Here is a 14478-nt window from a genome sequence, read left to right as displayed (position 1 = left end):
GCCGCCACTGGTGATATGATGATTTTATTTTTTTTAAAATTTTTAAGGATAGTCTGTATTATGTAGGCATATATATTAATAATAGTGTGTTGTTTGTACTTTTAAGGATGTAAATGTTGAAGTATTATGAAAATAAAATTTTTTGCATTGAATGGGTTTCTATTAGATCCCCTCTTTGATTAATAAGTAGTAATCCTATTTGAGAATTGGCAATAGGAAATTAATGTCATATTTGGAAAATGTTTGAGATCATAATGATTTGTTCCACAAAGAACTCTGTAAAATCTGAAAGATATTCATTGTATTAGTATAGTGTTACCAGTTTCAATACACTCATGCTCTATATAATAATAGGCCTAGAGCTGTATTTTTGCTCCTGGAATCTTAAATGTTTTTATAATATATATGAAAATTCCTTTGTACTGATTTTGTTGAGTTCATCATGATCTACCAAGAATGTTAGCTCTCTTGAGATTGCTCTTTGTTTGTTTAACCATCACCTGAATGCTATGGAGTCAATCTTGTGTCTTCTCCCTGTACTAGCAGCAGTGGAGGTGGATGTTTTCTCCTGAGATGAGAGCAGCCTAGCCTTGGCGTTGACCTGTAGCCTACCATCACAGCTGTCTGCTGCTTGTCGGGTTTGATCAAGTTACTGAAGACCATTGCTGAGTGCGCATGTAGTGAATAGCCTAATTTGTCATCCTCCATTGTGTAATGCCCAGAAACCATAAACCTATCATCTATGGAATGCCATCTTAATTACAATCTGGGTCAGAGCTATTGCAAAAAAAAAGTTATATGAAAAATTATATACACATCAGACCTGTCTCTTATACACATCTTGTCAAGGGGGAGAAATTTAGGTAAAAATTGTGCTTTATAAATTTAGAACTGCAATCACAATAAGTTGTGAATTATTGGCAAATTAATATTTTTACCCGGACAACTTCAAATGTTGTTTGATGACGAGAGTCTATTACCCCATTCAGACTAGCATGTAGGCCCATCACCTCACTTTTAACTTTATGTGAGCACTCTTGATTGATTTTGTTGCATGTGTAGCTGGGTCATGGTTGTCATGTTGCATGATACAAACTGAAGTACACTAGATGAATGCATTAATGAAATGTTTCTACTGTCATGAACAGTGGCGGATTTAGAGGGGGCGTAAGGGGCGTATGCCCCCTCTATGTTTTTTGTAAAAAATTGTTTTGTAAAGAAAATTACCATGCTAAATATTAAAAATCGATCAAATATCAACTCAAATTAATGAAAGTGCTAGAGGTTTAAGGGAGAATCTTCTCTTGCACCCCTACCAGGGGCTCTTTCCTGAGACTCTCATTTAGTTCGGACATTCACGCCCTCTCTTTCTTACCGGACTGGATCCGCCCTTGAAGAATACAGGGTGGAACATGGACATGTTTGCCTTGTTTTTTTGTCTATGCCAAAATTACAAATTGTAAAGTCTAAACACTCAATTATTCTGTTTTGCTTTTAATTTTATGCTGCAAATATTGGTATAAGGGATTGCCTGTGAGTTGCAGGAACCTCCAGTAAGTCGCTTTAATAGTCTCTTGTACTCATGCTAGCAAGCAAAAGACTTCTAGAAACTGATTCTCGTAAATTCAAAATGTTTGCATGTTTTTACTATGGTATTATTAATTTTTTCCCTTAATTTACCTAGCCCTAGGGACCATCATCTGCAGATATGTCAAGAAATCTCATGAAACCAGATCCCCGAAGTAGCCTCTCCCAGTTTTGGACCCCTACATTAACATGCACTTGAACATTAAATTCTACACAAAGATTATTTGTGGTGAGTAGCTATAATACCTATATCTTGATCACATTCATGCTCCCGTGTAAAGATTTCAGTTTGAAACCTTGATGTGGACAGTTGTATACATTTTGGATACAAAAGTGACAGGAGAAAAACCATGTTTGTGGAGAAAAACCATGTCTGTTGTGAAAATCAATTCCGGTAAAAACAGATGCATCTTCTACACTAGAAGGAAACAAGTTATATGTTGCTGTAACATGGTGAACAAGAAACATGATGGGAATACTAATATTCTGTTTCCTGTGTCCTTTCAAAGATGGTTTGCATCAAGATTAGATGATAATGTGTTCAGCCATGTAAACTAACAGTAGATTAGTTAATATTGAATGTTTTTTTTTGTTTTTTTTTATATTAAAGTTTGCATAGGTCATGTGATTTGTATAAGTTGTATGATTGGCAGACTAAGTGAGTGTGATTGATATGTGGAAATAACGCAGAGAATTTTCCTCATTTGCATATTAATCTATCAATTAATCAAATTAGATCATATAGTGCAACTAGGCTCTGATGAGTGTTATAACATTATTTTTATTTGGCAAAGTAAAAGTGCAATCTTGCCAGGAGCAAGGAATATTTATGAACCCAAACAGAAAACTACTTTTACTCCAGAACAGTTGCAAAATATTGAAACATTAAATTATTGAAACATTGAATGTTGAATTAGTAAAATATATAAAAATAAGAATGACATAATTAAGGATTAAATACATTAAAATAACAAATATTAAATACACACTAATAAGGCCAAGTTAAAAGAAAAAGTAGTTCTTGTCCTAATATTGTGAAAAAAGGGGAATGAGGGCACTTCCCCCCCCCCTTTTTTTTACTCCCAGGTGGCAAATCCAAGATGGTTGATGAGAAACAGCTACTACTTTCTCACTTAAACCAAGTAGACACATTGAAAGCAAATAAAAGAAGCACTAGACATGATTCATACCATATGTATCTCCAACCACGAACAATCCAGAGAGAGGAATTTACTGATGTGAGTTGGTCAGATTTTTGCACATTTCATAAGAAAAAGGTAATAAAAAAACAAAAAACAAATTTGGTGAGGCAGAGAAAATGGATGCGCGAGGGGACGAGCAACTAGTAATTTTTTTATTTGGCGTAAAATAATAAAGCTTTTAGTAATTCTAAAAATAAATTCAGGATATTTGTAGTCTAATTTGCATATATTATGGTATTTGCATATTTGAATGATTTTCATAGGTTGAAAGGTTATAATAGGTTGATGATTGCATAGGTCAAGAGATTTGCATAGGTTGCATGTTTGATAGACTAAAGTAATAAATAACAACCAAAGTAGGATACATATGAAGAAGTAGGACACAAAGTGAACTGATCAAAAAGGTATCTTGTTCAATTTATGTTAGTATTCTTTTTACAGTTTTATTTCAAGATTTTGTAAAAATACATATCATTTTAATTTTGGACATAAATTTGGACATAAATTTGGACATTTCAGCGTATAAATAGATTTTAATTAATCATTGATGTTTGAATGAGCTGCACTTTTTTTATGAGACTTAAATTAAGATGATATTCAATTTTAATTCAATTCAAAATTTATTTATTTCCATGTACTATCTAGGTCCTTTATCTGCTAAAACTACATCAGTATACTATACATATTTACAGGTATTTACAAGAACACTATCAGCTCACTAAAAAAGTCAGCATTTAGCAAACCAGTCAGTATCTGATGAAGATCCATTGACAACAAATTGAAAGTCACAACAGTACATATTTCTTGATTTATTATTATTATTATTTCATTTTCATTAACAATATCAATGTGGTATATATGCTCTCTATATATAATTAATATTGGGCCTATGTATTGAGCAGTTGCTTTATAAGAAGAGTGAATGCTATGAATAAATATTGTTATTATTGAACAGTAATTACAAATTTAAGGTAAAAGGGAAAAGAAATAACTATTAATTTTCTTGTTTTTCTATTCAGTGTTATTCCATGGAGCTTGTAGGATACTGAGGCAGATGACAATCCTCAATATGAATTGAATATGCCTTAAATGAGTAGTATTACCATTTGCCAATGAAATAATCAACTCCAGTTTCATTCATCACGCAAATCCATTGAGCCTAGATTGTTGTAAAACAAGGCCATTTTGTGAACTTTGTATAAAAATAGCATCATGTAACAGAGACATTGAATAGAGAGCCTATCAAAGCAAAATTTTAAATTATTGACGGTAGAAGAAAATTAAAAATATAATGCACATACAAATAAAATAATTAACTGTTTTATATTTAATTTAGAATGTAATAAGTTGCATATCCTCATTGTAGTCACATATAAGATATTCAACCAACCAAGGTTTTTAATAAATTACATATAATATTAGTTGCCAGTTATATTATAAATGAGATTATTACTGTATAGTATTCAATCAGGCATGTCATTCTGAGGATGTTTACAAAGAAGATGAATCAAATTAACAATTAGAAATTTAAATATTTTGTATTTTGTTTATGTTGTCAGATGTATAAAAACTAAATTTGCGAAAGGGGCAGTACTTTGGTTGGTCTTACAAAGGTGTGAGCTTAGCAAATGTAGTTCATATAGGTCTCCAAGGAGAACAGTTGCTTCTATTCACCATTCTCTATATTTCCTTTTCTATATTGATGGATGTTACCAATTATCTTACCAAGTTCTCTCTGTTTTTCGATCTGATATTTGTTAATAACTGCAGTTGTCTGTGACCTCTATATATGGAGACATGGTGTCCTGTCTGCATGTACAAGAAAGTCCATTTTGTATGTTAAAAACATGAATGATTAATGTCTTTTTTAAATGTGAGCTTATGTTTCTTCTTGTTCTTTGTGAATAGGCCTCAATCTGGTTTTGGTTTTTTATGTACATTAAAACATGATCAAGCTATTAAACATTTAATAGGAACATAAATCAAACAAACTTTTACATTTTTAGTTATTTTTTTTACTGGCATACTGACTGAGGCATAATATGATTAATGTATTTTAATATAAATTTTAACTGTGTCAAAAGGCATACTAATATGATTGTGTGAATTTGGTAAAAATATGAAATTGAAATTATTGGATTTGTATTAAATATTTACATTACCACTTTCATAGCTGTTTTTTATTGCCAGTCAGTCCATCATAAAATGATTCAAATATAATAATAGTATATTCTTTACAATATTCTAATAATTGAGAAAAAGTATTGATGAAATAATAAAACGTAGAATAACAAAATCTGTTTAAAATGGTAGTATAATTAATTCCAGAAATACTTTATATCCGATATACTTGAAAGATAGTTGGATTTTGAATGATTGGATGTGTTGTTGTGTATCATCAGTACTGTATTGGTTTGCTACAATTATATTGTACTTTCTCCCGCCGCTTGTATGTAAATGGACTGCAGTGGTATGATGCCCTATGTGCTCTCATTCAGTGGTCCACAGGGCCCCTAGGGTACTCAATCTAGCACCCTGACCCAAAAGAGCTTTGTAAATATTGCATATTGTATCTGTGACATCCCCAGTAGGGCTTATATCATATTGTGTCCAATGAAGGGTTAAAGGGCTGTTCTCTTATACACATCTAGATGAGTATAAGAGACAGTTGTAGGCCCAGGGCTCCCCCTAAATTTGTAAACAAATTTTTTATTTGGAGATAATAAGAAAATTATATTCACATTATAATAAGTCTGTGAGTGTCATTTCCGGCCATCTAGAAGTGCCATAATCATAATATTACCTCAGCCCCAACCATGTGACTGATTTGGTATAGACCATCCATTTGGTCACTCACTGGCCCCCTTCTATCTTAGATTCCAGGATCCACCATTGATATCATATCATATATTTATATATAAGAACGAGCAAATCTAAAATCCCACAATAGAAGTAGTGACTGGGACCCAAAGAAGGCCCCTATCTCAGAAAGCCACAGGGCCCCCAGCCCCATTGTTAGCTACTGATGGACTGCCCTATGTCATTTCTCATAACGGAAAAATTGTATCTTTTCTTCACTGGATTAATAGAGATAATTTTCACTTTTTGTTACAGAACCTTTGTATTTTGTAGTCATGAAATTCTTGTTGTAGAAGATTTGTTAGATGTATTCAAGAATGTTATTTGTACCTGAAAACAGAGCAGAAATATTTATTTGTCTTTATAAGTTGTAAATGCATTTGTTTATTGTTGAACCATTTGTAGTGGTTTATGTACTTCCAATTGTTATTGTCTACTTGCTTGTAGAAGAACCTGGAAAATCCCATTGTTAAAAAGTTTTATTATAGAAAGATTTCAGATTATCGTCTCTAGACTGATAATTTAGGTATTATAGGATAGTAGTAGTATTGTGATTCTTATAAGAGGGGATAACTATTAAATGATTAGGTCTTCACTTGTGGATAGCCGTTAAACCTGTAGTTATGAAAAAATGAACTATTTTTAAAAGCCTTTGAAAAATGTAGTTAGGATAGAAAATGCTACAGTCAGTGGTAGATCCAGAAATTCGAAATAAAGGAGGCTCAGGGATGGATTTTCACAGATAGGGGTCAATACCACCTCAGCCCATGGTTGGGACTAAAATAAAAAAGATTATGATTATGGCACCATTAGATGGTCGGAAATGGCACTCTCAGACTTAATTTTTGAATAAATATTCTTTTTTTCCATTTAAGTGTACCCTTCCCATGAATTTGCCACACTGTTTTAAATTACTATTTTTAATGTCAGTGGGCATGCGACCAGCTACTGTAGGAATGTGCATGTCAAGGGCTTAGCCAGTGAGCGGTAAGGCCGTCTTTTGGATGACCAGCAATTATTTAGGACGGCCACTTTTACGGTGACCGCTTGGACGGCTTGGCCTACTCAGCTCCGTCTACTGGTTGGGCCTGTTCTACTTTAGCAAATTCTTCATAATCTTCGAAATCTTTCAAATGTTGCGTTAAACCAAAGCATATTTTTGACGACCTATTTCATTTTTCTAGCTAAGCCCCTGGTGCATGTACAGTTCTGTTTGCTAGTATGTCATCACAAAGCCAATTTAATCACAAATTCCTCTTGTCTATTTTTGCCATTTGATCCTGTTTTTCCCATCCAGAAACTGTCAGTAATCAAATCAAAGATTGAGATTTTGCATGTACCATAATGTAATTAGAAAGACTGGTAGTACTTTGGGTAATGAAGTAAAGTATTGATAACTTCATTAATAGACAACAAGACTCATAGTTGGTAATATGATATTTGCCTTTTTTCTAGTTAATTTCCAGAGATACATAGAAACGAAAGTTGTTCTACTAGTTACTATTCTCTCCTCAAATATTAACATTTTCTATTGTTTCTCTGTGACTGATTTAATGGAAGGTAATCAATTCATCATGCTTATTGAATTGACAAGAATTAATTAGTAATTGTTTAATTAAAAAGATAATGTTTCCAAATCTTAATGATCATTTTGACAATTACATTAGTTTACTATAGAACAATACAAGAAATGACAACAGTACTCCTGATGAAGTGCACTGTGTGGACGAAAGCTAGAGAATATATTAGTTAGTCATGAAAGTGCTGTTGTGATTTCTTATATTGTTTAATATTTCAATATATATGATTAAATGAATGTACTAAGTATTCTACTAAATTGATTTTATAGAAAAGATTGAGTAACATTTTTGAGGAGAGGGTGTTAAAACAATTACTGTACAACAATAAGTGTTAACATGTAAGGCCTAGTTACAATGCCGTACCTTAGCCACCATGTAGGTCTATTTGCGTAGCATCTTAGTTGCCATACTAAGGCCCGTTGCAACAGCCGTATCATAGTTGTTTAACCAATGTAAAATCTTGATTGATTGGAGCTTATTCCAATCAGGAGTTCTGCTGGATGGATGATGTCAGATTACGTCTTCTACTTGCAACAAAGGGCAGCAATGCGGAATGCATTTACTGATGCATAAAGAAAACAAAATGTTTTTTAGATCTAATTTAGATGGAATAATGAACTGAAGTTGATGTTATTGTAATTCTCTGTACACGAGTCAGAGCTTCTGCAGTGTATAACTATTTTCATTATGTGTTCATTTCGCTTTAGTTGTCAATGATAAAACTTGTGAATTCTAATCAAGTCTTTGTTTTTCTTATGATTTATTCATATACAAATGGATATCTTATGCTTAACATATGGTTTTGTTTGATGCAGTGTATGCAGCTTGGAAATGGTTAATTTGAGTTAATTAGGCGGAGCAGACAAATGCGATTTATTCTTGAGTGTTTGTTCAGCCGTGGGGGGTTATTATTCCTGAAATCATAGTCCATGTTTTGAAAGCCTTGGTATTTTTGATTGAATGGCCCAAGTTTCTATTTGTTGCCAGCCAGGTTGAATTTAAAGTTCATTTTGGATTATTGATGGTGACAATGCCTTACTAGTTCAAGTTTCGATAAGTTCCAGGTATAAAAATCTGACATATTTTTTTATTGATAAAATACATGTAATTCCATTCTCCTCATGTCATAAAATAGTACATGTATAAAACTTTCCGAACTGTTTGACAGAGCCTCATGAACACTGCCGTATTTTATCATTTATTTAATTTATTTATTTTTTTAAATTTCCTTATCCTGAATATGAACATAAAATAAAGATGACAAGAAACATCATATTCAAAGGATAAAAAACACAATAAAGTACCAAAATTGGCAACTTATTCATTCTTTGGTATATCACTATAAAATTCCTGTTTTATTCGATATACCATGCAAAGCCTTTAAAAATATTTGATTTTTGCAGTTACATGATTTATCTTTGTGAATTCATAGAAAGACTGATGTAAATCACATTCATATAATTTAATGGAGCATAATTATTGGGTCAAAAAGCTTGAATGTTTGTGCCGCAAAAACACACAGTTAAAGATATGGTTACATAAATAACTACGTATATTTTGTTGTCACCAGAAATAGAAACTGTGGCACACAAAAAGATAATATACCATAGCTTTCTTGAAATTAGTTCCTGAGGAATTTAAGTCAATTCAACTGTGTTAATAACATTGTTATTTGGTGATTTTCACATGCTCTAATGACTGGTACCAGCTAGAGGCATTTTTGCAAGGTTGTGCTATGCTAAACTCCGTCTAATGTGTCGCAAATGCCATTACTCTAATTATTGATTTTAAAACTCTTTTACCATGCCAATAATTGGAAAGACAAGGAGAATTTGCATATCATATGCTGCAGTTTATCAATTGTACTTTACTTTCTAATTATCATTTTTTTCAATGAATCAGTCAACTATCAAAGCTTATCAATTAGTCAATAAAATACTTAATTTTTTATTAGATGAAATTTTCATATTCATCAGCATATATAGTACATATAAGAAATATAATCAATATCATTCAAAATTGCACGTCATATCCTGCTGTTAATCAATTCTACTTTAATTTTATCAATCATTCAATCCAATTTAATCAATTAGCCAATTAATTCTCAATATATTTTTCTAAGAAAAATAAATGATAATAATTTCTATTTGTTAATCAGTATAGTCAGTATCACCAAGAATCATTTTGCTTTGCATTGCACCTGATAATGGTTAATCCATTCCCTGTTACTAAATATACAGTATACAGAATTTTATAAATTACCTCTCTTTTTATGTAGGATGATTGAATATATAGACATTCCTATAAAATTTATACCTGTATTTAGGGAACTGCAAACATGGTTAAATTAATATTTGGCCTTCTAAATTGTAACTGCCTGATATAATACTATAGTAAGTTGGTCTACGGCTCATGAATATGAATCAGATAATGAATATATTCAGAATCTGAAACGTCACATTTTCTTAATCAACTTTTTGCCATTTTTCTTCATTCAGTTAGGCACTAAACAATTGATGATTGCTCTACCACTGGCGCCAGTTTAATCTCAAAAGTACCATTTACTAGTACTCAGTAGGCCTATTTTTAACTTAACATTTGAAACTGCAAATGACTCGGACACCTATCAATCAGTTACTTCTGAATCACAGTATCTTTTTTGAGATTTCATGATATTTTTATCGTGTCATCTATAAAAGATGATTTTTGCGAACTGAGTATTGTTTTAACTTAAAAAGTATACAAAAAGGAGTAGGCCTTTGATCTGTTATCGTTGAACGTTTATCATATTGTACAGTATCGTTTCGTATTGTAAGGTTACTTTTAAGGATGATGGAATACAATTATTTAAGAGAACATATTCACCTCAAGATTTGTAATGAGCACCACTCTCAAATAAGTATCTCTCTTGAATAAGCACAAGAGCTCTGAACATTTATAAGCAGTTTGTTTGCGTTTATTGAGGTCCTACGTCAGACTCAGGCTTACTTACTTAGTTTTATTTAGGTGATGTACTGGACGCAGGGCTAATGTCCTCTATGTCCAGATCCAAATTTTTTGATCCTGGAATTCTTGATGCTTGTTTTATGGTCAAACTTAACTGGTATCCTTTCAGAATTTATCTAGTCTATTCTCGAACGCATAGAGAGAGGGAGTTGTTACTGTACAACTTCATTTGGGAGTGCATTCCAATTGTCTACAATACGATTGCCAAAGGAAAACCTTCTTAAATCCGGGAAAGTTGCTTTAGCAGCTTAAGGGAGTGTCCACGAGTTTTGTCTGATACATTTACTGTAATTGTAAAAAACTAGAGACAAAACTATCATAAAAATTATTTAGAATTTTAAATGTCTCAATCGTATCGCCTCTGTAAGAGTAGGTAAATTTAATGTACAGAGCCTATCAGAGTAACTTAAACCCTTCAACCTAGGAACAAGGCTTGTTTGCTATGTCTACAGAATAGGCTTTTGATAATATGTTACATATCTTCTGAGAGAGTACTGTAAAATATGTCATATTTTATTTGCAAAATATAATATATAGTAAGCCTGTTTCTGATATTAATTTGAAATGAGTTGAAACAATATTACAAAGATGATGATGATGATTGTGATGGTGATAATTACAATGATGATAAGAATGATGATATTCAGTAAAGAAACTGATGATAATATTAATTTATATTTATCATTAGAATCATATTCTTTGTAATAATAATAATAATAATAAGCTTTATTTAAAACATGGAAAACTTGGCTCAACTAACAGTTGTTATTCTGCAAGGATCTATTTGTGGACACCAAGAAAGGTTCTTATCTAGTCAGATTAATAATGCTGTTACAGGTATAATTATCAGGTGAAAACAAAATGGTTAAAGCCAGAGACAAACAACAATGACCGTAGCTAAGTCATGTTATTCCAAAAAATAGTATAACAAGTTATTGAATATTAAAGTGGGACATTTAAGAGGGAAGTGATGTGTACCAAATGTATTATAAATAATATTCACCAAAATGTGTTGTCCAATAGAATTCAAAACAATATTTAATTTGATAATCTGCAAAGTGTATTTAGAATAAATTGATAAATACTCTAGTAGATTAATTTTGACTTAACCCAAATCAGTGCAGAGAAAGGAGAGTTGGCAATTGAATTCAATTAGTTTCATTATAACTAATATCACTAACAGTAATAATTAATTGATTATGCGAGTTGTAACAAATATTTCTAATTTAGCTTTTAGCCTATTAATGGACAGCGCATTTGAGGTCATGTCCTTTTTATTATCCATAAAGCAATTGGATAATTTCTTGTGCTGCAGCAGTTAATTTACATACTCTGCTGTCTCCTAGTGGCAGTTGAATCATGGTCATGTGATAGCGTTCTCAGATCCAACATGACCTCTATTGACCCCAAATCCATACATACAGTTACAACTCCATTAAAAGCAACTTTCTGTATGACATATAGTGGTTGAAAGATATTTTATTTTAAATTCATCATCTCAAGTAAGAATACATTTCTCCATAAAAAATCAAAGATCCTAATACAATTAATTGATGTACCCTTCATTCGTCTCTATGATATGGCTATATCAACTTTAAGAATGAAAAAGAAAATTTTTTTGGCCAGAACTAAGCTACAAGCACAATACTTTTTTCCTATTTTGATTTTCCATCTCAAAACAAATATTAATGATTATTTTGGCTGTAATCAGGTAATATGTACAGTAGGCTATGTATCTTAAAAGTGCCAAAATCTGTAATTAATCTTGATTATTGAATTAACTTCATAAAAAGCTCTCTTCACAATAAGCAAGTTAAACATACTAATAAATTTCTGACAGAGTACAATTTGCATCTGCCTATAAATAAATCACAGTCAATTAAAGGAATGGAAAGGAAAAGAATTTTACATGAAGAACTGCTCTTAATTGTGGTTACCATAGCAACAATGATTTATCTTTTGCTTGCTATTCATTAATGTATGTTTTGTTTGAGCCAAGAAGGTATTTTACACAAAAGATGCCTACTAAAGACTTCTATTTCTACTAGAGACTCTCCTATTTAATTCATATTTATGTAAGGCAAGATTTTTTTTATACCTTGTTTCACGGACGCATTGATCGGCAGGGGAGGGCAAAAAAAAATAAATATAGAATAAGTTTTCTTATTTAGCAAATGGAAAAAAAAAATTTCCAGACAGAGGAGAAAATAAAATAAAATTTTATTGTTAATTACAGTTTAGTGATGGGATGGTTAAATAATAAAAAAACAAAATAAAATTTATATAATAAGATAATGTATATACATATCTTATTTTTGGAGATTTCAACGCAGCGGTGAGCATAATAAAGATAAAGAAAAACTTTCATTTTTTTTCTAAAATTTCCACTTTTTTGAGGCGGCAGGTGCGCTAATTGGCCAAAAATATAATTTTATTTTTATTCGAATTCATCATTGGTCAGCGGTGGGTTAGCTAAACAGGGTATAAAAAAGTCTCGCCTAAACAGCTGATGAATTTTTCATTTCCACAGTATATAACTACAGTACTGTTATTAATTTAAATTTTTATATTCTCATTAGACTATATATTATACTGTAATAATTTTTTCATCATATAGTATAATAATGAATACATATTATTTACCGAGAGCAGCTTAGCTCAGTCAGCTAAACTAGTGGTAGCCACAGTGTGTGCACTGAACCATGAAGACCCTTTGGTCCCCGTTCAGTTCTATTCACTATTCTCCTTGTATTTCCCCTGGCGGACTGAAATACAAGTTATCATAGCACACCATCTTTCGGATGAGACGTTAAGCTGTTGGTCCTGTGTGCAATATGACCCATGTACACGTTAAAGAACACAGAACACTCTTTGGAAAAGAGTGGGGATTATCTCCCGGTATACTGACCAATTCACCACAAGATGGACCCCACTGAAAACATGTCTTCGGTCTTTAGTGGTTTATCCTTTGATTCACACTAAAAAGTGCTGCTTCTCCTGCATGCTGATAACATGAATTTAGTTTTTATTAGCCCAAACATAAAAAAGGCTTTGAATTTGGCAGGCAGTACTAGGTAGAGCGGGAAGACACTAGACTCATTCTACCATGAATTGTTCAATGTATTTTGGAGTATACTGGAGGACAACCAGCATTTGCTCCAAACTGAATTATACAGTAGTAGAAAATAGACGATAGAAGCATGTACGAGCCATTACAAATACTCGTTCCACCCAGCAGGAATAAGAAATTATAACAGAACATACAGTACATTATATTGTAACAATATTTTGTACATTAACATTATGTTGTATTCATTTATTTATTGTAAAAAGTGAGCAATTTCCATCTTCTAAGTAGTAATCTTAGGTGGAGAAAAATAAAGTAAATCTGTTTGAATTTATTTCCATATTGTATTTTTAAATAAATGACATTTGTATCTCCTATAATGTTTTCCTTCATTACTACCCACATAGCTTAGAATCACATCAAACAAACCTTTTCCAATTATAATGAGATTTATCATAAATCTAACTCATCTCATTTACCAGATAATGTGTGGTATGAGTGGAAAATACTATTTACCAGTTTTTATAAAAGCTACAAATAATCATGTGTATGTAATGAGGAAGATTATGTGTAGAATTTCTGGAGAAAAGTGTCAAATTTAACTTGCTTTTCAAATATCACAGTTTTTAAATGTGTTGTCACATTTTCGGGGCTGTCACACAGACGTCATTATGGAGGAAATGTAACATCACAGCTGATCATTACAAAATGGCACATGTTCTGACAAAACTAACACTGTTGAAAATTCTAAACTACATAATGATGCTTGTTTGTTATTCGCAAATCGGATATTTTGTTTAATGTAAGAGTTGTTTTTTATTGCTGGCTTTTTTACCAATGTGTCTGTGTTCATTTCTAGATTTTATTTTTGTCTCTAGCATTTGATCAACTGTTTGTCTCTACAATAGCTACCTGTGAGTTTGTCCAGTAGCTTTTCCCAAGTGCATTTCACTCACTTTTTACCTTTATTGCTACCATAGCATTTTTGGTAGGTTTCTTTGTCATAAGGACCATTTCAGTTGAATAAGGTTATTTTATTACAGCAAAAAATGAAGAACATTTAACATGTAAATATTTCTAGGTAAATTAATTTTATTTCAGCGTATTATATACCAGGCCTATCAGATACAATGAAGAATAGGATAAATCCATGTGTCTGCTTATAAGGTTTTCACAT

At 31.8% G+C, this 14478-nt stretch overlaps 1 long non-coding RNA gene across 6 annotated transcripts in view; it reads left to right on the top strand.

The window, feature by feature from the left end:
- Window positions 1-14478, top strand: part of LOC117114341 — a 53153-nt gene that overhangs the window by 8968 nt on the left and 29707 nt on the right. For 5 of the 6 annotated variants that reach the window (XR_004446345.1, XR_004446344.1, XR_004446343.1 and 2 more), the window contains exon 1: window positions 1685-1816. The exons of the other annotated variant lie outside the window; for it this stretch is intronic. This is a non-coding gene — a long non-coding RNA (uncharacterized LOC117114341). Of the gene's footprint in view, window positions 1-1684; window positions 1817-14478 lie in introns of those variants that run through there. 6 annotated transcript variants of the gene reach the window in all.

This window comes from Anneissia japonica, unplaced genomic scaffold (genome assembly GCF_011630105.1).
Source record: "Anneissia japonica isolate Jap-2015-1 unplaced genomic scaffold, ASM1163010v1 scaffold2994_len2133135_cov197, whole genome shotgun sequence".
NCBI lineage: Eukaryota > Metazoa > Echinodermata > Crinoidea > Comatulida > Comatulidae > Anneissia > Anneissia japonica.
This window is presented reverse-complemented; position numbering and strand designations above follow the sequence as displayed.